Below are 7,934 nucleotides of genomic sequence, written 5' to 3' on the forward strand. Positions count from 1 at the left end.
ACTGCCCAGGTGCCCTTGCATCACACCAGCCGCTCTTTAAAGAAAAGCCCTTATTGAGTAACACTGAGTTCCCATGTATCTTTACTGAGCACAATTGTTTTTTGGTTTAATATTTTGACTGTGCACTTTCATGACTGTTTTGAGCAGGACCATGCATCAAGACATTTAAGAGCAGTTCCTGACAGAATTTTTATTTTGTATCATCCAACCTTCTAACTCATGTGAAAACTGCCTTTAGATTTCACTTGGATTTGACCTTGGTGTATAAAGCATCTTTTCCACTTAAACAGCAATGCTCTCTAGATCCTCTGCTCTTTGTAAGTATTGATTCCCACCTCAAATCCTAAATGAATCTCTCTTGCCTTGTAGGGATTTCTTCCAGGTCATCAGGGATGTTAAATAAAAAATAAATGTACACCAATCTTTTGATACCCTTATATTTGCTTTGTCTTGTCTGTTGCAGATGTTTGTTAATTAATTGTTAATTTACAGACAAAAAAAAAAGGCTTATGCACCAATATATTCCCCAAACTACATGCAAATAAAACAGTTTAGCATCCTAATAAAGAATGGAGATGAATTCATCTATGTTTTGAATGAATTCTTTAATTTGGAGAAATAAATAGTAATAAATTACAAAGTCTCTGAAGAACTTGAGTTTAACCTTGAGCTTGCTTTAGTGACAAACTTCAGCTTATCTGATCAGAGAATGAAATAGATTATGAGGAGGGGAATGTAATTGTACTGAAAAAATTGTACAGTCTCATAAGATTTCCTATACTAACTGGTCTTACATAAAGCCATTGTTTGAGTCAAGGGGGGGTGAAAAAAAGATATTAGCAAATGTTTGGTTTCTGCAAATGAGAGAGAAAATGACATTGATTTGCATGCATCCGTGGACATAGACATCAGGTCTCTGGGTTGTCATCTTGAAAATCTGGTATGGTTTGTATTTGTGATTTAAAAAGGGAGGACACTACTTAAGGCCTTTAAAGTGTGTATGTGCACAGAAGCGTAATTGTTTGAGCCACACTGTTGTTCTATGGCTCTAGTGAAAGTAATTCAACTTCTTTGTATGCTCAACTTCAAATTTCATAGCCCCTAACTGCACTTAAAAATTCATTTTTTGAAAATCTAACCCAGACTTGTGTGAAGAAGAGCCTCTCCACAGTCATCTTCAGTGACCTAGGGGATTCAGATGATCTCAGTAGCAGAATCTAGATTGTACTTTGCCTCATTAACCACATTTTGAAAATCACCAGCCTGCTTTGCCAGGAATTAAGTTACATGATTTAAAATTAACATAAGAGTTTAGCATAATTGAAGTGGGACTGTGATATCTGACTTGTGGGATTATAAGAGATGAAGGCATAATTTGCAGCATAAAAGATAACCTCTATTTTTAAAAGTAAATTTTAAAAGGTCAAAGTGTGAAGTTGAGTTGTAGTTTAGCTTATATTTTGTATGACTGCTAGGCAAAAACAAAAGCTGAAGGTCATCCACTGTAACTTGCATAAAATCCCATCTACACAATGATGAACAGATGTTTGTTTTGCTCAGAAAAAGATATAGAGCATATGCAGAAGAGGAATGAAAACACACTCTACAGCATTCATTCAGTGCAATTGCATATATACTAAAGATCAGCTGCAACATGCAGAGCCTGTTTTACGGGGCTCCATTACAGTAAATGCTTTTTAGTTATGAACATTTCTTCATTTGCAGATCTCTAAGCACTTCTGTAATGCAGGTCAGTTGCCAGGGTAGGTCAGATGTTCCGTAAAGGCGTTACAGCAAGTCTGTGGTAGAGCTGGAGTGGGAGGAGAATGCTCCCTTGGCTGTTTGCTCTGCTCCAAACATCACAGTTGTACTTCCCTTCTGAAACAAAAACTTAATTCTGGGAAAGTAGTATTTTCGTATTTGCCTTTCTTCTTAAACAAATCCATCTTAATTTGAAAACAAAGTAAACTTCACAGATGTGCATTCTCAAATTCTTGGTGTTTTTGCCCACATGAGGCAGCTGCCTCTCTCCACATAGGATTTGGCCCGCAAAGCTGAGACAACCATCACCGCCATCTCGTCTAAAGCTAAGCTGTTGCTCGCTGGCAGTCGGAGGTGTGCAGCCACAGTGCAATCAAATATGACACAGCCTCCTGAAATGTCCTCTGGTGTACCTCCCCCAAAAGGCCAAATTTATTGGAGCTACTCCTGCCTCGGGCTATTCTATCTCAGTGATGGGTCATTGGAGATCACCACTTTAATTTTAAATGTAGTTTAAATTTAAATGAAAATTACAATATGACACTTTTCAGAAGTCTGAGAGGAAAATATTTTAATAGAGCTCTGTATTGTGTATGTAGGTTATATATAAAAGTCTTTGTTGTATGTGCCTTCAGGCTAACCATGCATCAGATAAGTATTTTTAACTGTACTGTTAATACCAGTTTATCAGCCATGTAACCTGCTGTGATGCTTTCAGAACTAAATGAATCTGGCCTTGGAACCTAATGTCTGAAATCAGGCCATAAATTGTTACACTTCATAAAAAAAATAGATGTGCTTGTCCTGTATCAAGAAATTCATTTACAGTTCAGAGGACAGGGCAGGGACACAGAGTACTGGGGGATGGAACTGATTCGGTAAAGGGAATCTGCCCATAGCCCCAGATACTTAGGACTGATTTGCCTTCTGGAAAGTCTATATATGGGTGAGTGGAGGAAACAGTCATATTATTTAGTTTAATGAGAATGTTTTCAGTGAAATTGGGTGTTCATAAAAATATTTATCTGGGGGGAGAACTGCTAAGCTCTTGGTTCTGTAGCTAATTGCAGGGAGTTCTTCAGAGTCCTGAGGTGTAGCTCTGCTTGTGGTTGCAGTATCAGACTTGGACTTCAGACACCTGGATTCTCCTCCAACTTCTGTAGCACCATGGACTTGTTGAGCAACCTGACCTGCTCTCTGCCTCAATTTCCCCACTGGTAAAATGGTCCTGTAAATGGGTGGTAATTATACCATGTGTCTTCTGCTAAAAGTATCGAACTCTGTGCTTTAACAGATGTGTTTTGAAGTAGGGTATTAGCATGGAATTTAACTCATAGGATGTTCATGCCCTTTCTTTACATTTTCTTTCCAGTGGATTGGAAGAAGCCAGGGACTTCCCAGTTTTGTTCCAGCCAAGAAGTGCATCATTCAGCTTTGTTCTTCGCAGTTGGCAGCCTTAAGAATGCAAGCTCTGTTTCAAAACACTGTGCATCTGTCAAGCCTGCCCAGGCACTGCCTCAGCATAAAACCAGTGCCAGGTTGTCTGACCAGAGGAAAGTGCCCCTCCGGTTCCTTTTGTACAGATGAGAGCAGACAGACAGGCTGAGAATCTTGCTTTCTCATTTTATTCTGAGCCCATTTTAAGAGAAGCTATTTTGTTCTGGTGCAATAGCCCTAAACAGCATGATGCTCAACTTAGAGGTTCTGCAGAAGTAGAAGAGAGATGTGAGCACAGTAAGCAACATTAATCATAGAATCATAGAATGGCTTGGGTTGGAAGGGACCTTAAAGGTCATCTAACTCCAACCCCCTGCCATGGGCATGGACACCTCCCACCAGATCAGTTTGCCCAAATCCCCATCCAACCTGGCTTGAACACCTCCAGGGATGGGGCATCCACAGCTTCTCTGGACAGCCTGTGCCACTGCCTCACCACCCTTACAGTGAAGAATGTCCTCCTAATGCCTAGTCTAAATCACCCCTCTTTTAGTTTAAGACCATTCTTCTTTGTCCTATCATTATCTATCTGAGTAAAGAGTCCTTCTCCATCTTTTTTGTAAGCTCCCTTTAAGTATTGAAAGCTCACAATGAGGTCTCCCCAGAGCCTTATCTTCTCCAGGCTGCATATCCCCAGCTCTCTCAGCCTTTCTTCATGGATCCCACACATGTAAGCAAAATCCTTCCTTCTTGAAAACGCTACTGCTGCATCACCTTGCACCCAGGATCATATTCCACCAGTTCTGGCAAGGTTCTGGCAACCCTTGAGACAGCCTCCAGTTTGCCTGGCTTCTAGAGACTCTCAGGATTAACTCCCACTAGAACAGCCACTTTTCCTATGGCTCAGTGGAGGCTACTAATAACGTGGAGACTGTATTGACACAGAATACATTGCTTTGTCTTTAGAAAGTGATGTGATTCACAAACCTGATAGAGAATAAAGAACCCCCTTTCCTTACAAAATGAAATAGAAAAAGCATAACTATCATCACCTATATATGTGTATATATATGTTTAAATATGTAATTATTCCTGCCTTTCCTCTGCCTTCTCACAGTTTCCTGCCTTCTTAAGTATGTCAGCACAAACGGGTGCAGCGATTGCTGGTTCACTCTCAGCTGTCAAGCACAAGCCAGCTCCAGCCCAGCACATCTATGTTATCGTAGCACTGAGGCTGCACTAATAAGCCTGCCTGAGAGTATGGTACTGTCAGTCACCATCTGTGCGCACGTATCTGTCTTGTCCTATTCACGTAGAAATTCCTCCCATGTATGTCAGATTTTCTCCTCAAATTCGTTCCAGAAAAGAGTTTCCACTGAACCTCCCAGTTCTGCTCATTTTTCATGATTTGCAAATGAAGTGTCCCATAAAATTAGCATTCAACAACATTCTGGGACGTGACAGGTAGGAGCAGAGCAATTTTATCCAGGCATCACATAGAGCTGTAAATCAGCACTCCGTGGACTGTAAATACATGTCAGTAGGATATTAAATGCTAAAGGTTTAATTTTCCCAAGCTAGTTACTTGGGTGTAAAAACTGGATGTAGGCAGACTAGCATCTGCCTATTGAATTATCTCTTTCTTAATAAAAGCAGGCACTCATGTAGACAGATCTACAGATCTACAGATCAGTTTTAGGAATTAGTTATAATTCATCAGAAAACTGTGTGTGTGTGTGTACAGAGAGCTGAGTTCTCTATCTAAAAGTTTCCTTCCTACTAACTTACGCACATGCATGTATAAATGCATACATATATATTATAAATGCACTTGAACACACAATGTATTTATTTATTTGAGAGGCATAACATTTAGCCAAATGTTTTTCAATGATTGTATTGGGAGATACTTAGCTTAAGTTCTGCATTTGACCTTAGAGATCTTAAATCTGTATTAAGAGATACACTCTAAAGAAAAAGAGCTCCCATCTATTGGCTTGGGATGTACTGGCAGAACTCGGATTAACTTTATTCCCATCTCTGACTATAGCAGAGAATGAATGTGGTGGCATTCTAAGTGCAAAGGTATTGCATGATGTATAGGCATGAAGATGTCTTAATAGTGTGTTGTGGAGCCACCAGCTTATTCCAAATGAACCTGAGCTATTCATAGGGACTGCAAGTTTACCTTTTGCACAGGTTTTCTTCTTGCTTCTTTAGCTTGCCCAGAACAGAATGCTGCCAGGTCTGAGGGACTGCAGTTTATGCAGCTCTACCTGGTTCTTATCATGGGTAAGGCTACAGGTTTTGGGGGGAGAGGTCCTTTGGTGGGGAGCTTGGGAGGAGGGGAAGTTGGCAGGAGTATCAGCCTCTCTCTGCTTTCAGGAATGTCCTGGTGGTGTCACCTATAACGTACTCTGAGACATAGACACCAGCTGTCACCTTTTCTGTGACTTCTGCTATTGTTTAAAAAGAGAGAGAAAAAAAAAGAAAAGGGACAGAGGGAAAACCTCTAATGAGAAGGGGAAATGTTAATTGTGGCTGGAGGTGACAGTGCACAATAAGAAATTTTGCTGCCTTGCTTTTGTATCTCTGATGAAAGTACCCTAAGAGTGCAGCACAGCAAACGCTCAGCTCTGAGGGAGGATGATGTTTCCAGAAATCATCATGATCCCTGAAGGTCCTCCTGAATAGCAGGAAAAACACAAATACAGAACCAAGTTTAGACAAAATTGTTCAGTGTCTCAGCCATGCTGCCAACAGATGCTCTTCTCCCAGTTCTTCTTGAACCTTCCCAACTGCCTTCAGACAAGGGGCTACCAGGTAGGGACCAGGTGGGCCCAGGATCCTGCATTGCCTGTGTGTGCAGAAGCTTCAAATGGAAATGTCGCTACCAGGCAAAAATCTGACTCACAACTGGCTTTCTGCCATGCTTAAAAGTGCTGCTAAGACTGAATTTTTCAGGTTAAGCCATTGAACGTTAGGCTACTTCATCCGCAAGCCAGCGGTTGGAGGCTGCAGGCAAATCTCTTCAGGTCTGAGCAAGTGCTGCTGCCAGGCAGATCATGAGCAGCTGCAGGTGCCTCCTCAGAGAGGCAGGTGCCCCTAAGGGATCCCCCAAAGTGTGGCTGGAGAACCCACTTCTTAGGTAACCATGCCTAACAGCTGTGGGTAGGGTAGCAAGGTTTAGTATGAAAAAACAACCCTAAACGGACTTTAACTGGAAGCAGCAGAGGCTACTTTGTCAAACCCATAACTTTCTGAGCAAGCCATAGAGAAGGAGAGGGAATAATTCAGGACACTTGAGAGATTCTTTTTAGCATTTTCAGTTTTGCTATTTTTTTCTTCCCCTCCTGCAAGCACTAAGGCATTTCTATAATTTATTGCAATTTACCAAAGGAAAACAAGCTCTCCCACTGACATCTTTATAGCTCAAATCTGTTCTCTGTGCTGTCTTGGTTGCAAAACTGGGCACACACTGAATGAGAGAAGTGAGAGAAGCTGGGAACTCGTTATGTAAAATCTACAGTAACCAAGCTTTTCTAGTGCTATTATGCCCTGACCCCTTAGTTTGGAGCAGTAACAAAACCACTGAGACTGGACAATTATAGGGTTTCCCAGGCTCTTTTTTTTTTTTTTTTTTTTTTTTTTTTCTTTCTTTTTTTTTCTTTTTCTTTTTCTTTTATTTTCTTTCTGGCCTCATCACAAAACCCAGGCAAATCAATGGTGTGCCCAAACTTTCTGATGTGGTCTAGGTCTTTCAGTATACCTAATGCACAAAGAAATAGTGGGGAAATAGCTCTGTTTTATTTATTATCTGAACAGGACAGTAGCCTGTCTACAAATTCCTTGCTCTGCATCACTGAAGAAATCTCTGACACGTTTTCTAATTGTTTGATATTTGGGCTGCACCATGATCCCTATCGCTTTTATATTCGCTTTGTTTTCTGCATGTGGTTTAAATTCTTGACACTCATGTGTGATTCAAGTAATTATTCTCCTCTCCAAGACTTGATATTTGTTCCATTTCAACATCCTCACTCAAGTAAAAAATAAAGAGCTTTCTTGTCTACAGGCTGCTAGGACTTCATACACATATTCTGCCTCTTCATGATGTTGGAAACTGAGTCATCTACAATTCCACAGCTATGCTATCAGCACTTTGAGACAATGCATTTGGGATCAGGATGAGCTAAACCTTTTAAGGATGAATTAAGAATTTCTGAAACTGGACAGCAAAAACTACATTGTGAAACTGCATGGAAATGCCTTGCTGTGCCATTCACGCACATATGTTCAGTTCACAAGTCTAAAACCGTTTTCTAAGAGCCAGTTCTGCAAACTCCACCCTGCAGGACTGAGGAACAGCCGGTGTGGTTTTCTGCCCCTTTTTACACCCCGAGGAACGAGCACGCTGGAGTCTCACTGATGACGGTGCTGATGAGGCGTGTAGCTGAAAAGAATCCCTTTCACTGGCGTGTTGGTTCTGCCGCGCTGCTGGGAAGAACAATCTGCTTGTGTCAGTCAAGTACACACTGTGAAACTGAAAATCTAATGGGTTTGGGGGATGTCAAACTTATTCAAAAGGGGATATATGATACCAAAAACCCCTCAGAATTTCCCATTTCTCTGATGCATTCTTAAAATATATATCTTCTCTGTACGCATTCTTACAAAAATAGATAGACTTTTAACAAATATTTTTGTCATATATCCTTGAAGAGTAGGATTAGCCA

The sequence above is a fragment of the Aythya marila genome, assembly GCF_965140915.1.
Source record: "Aythya marila genome assembly, chromosome: 2".
Lineage (NCBI taxonomy): Eukaryota > Metazoa > Chordata > Aves > Anseriformes > Anatidae > Aythya > Aythya marila.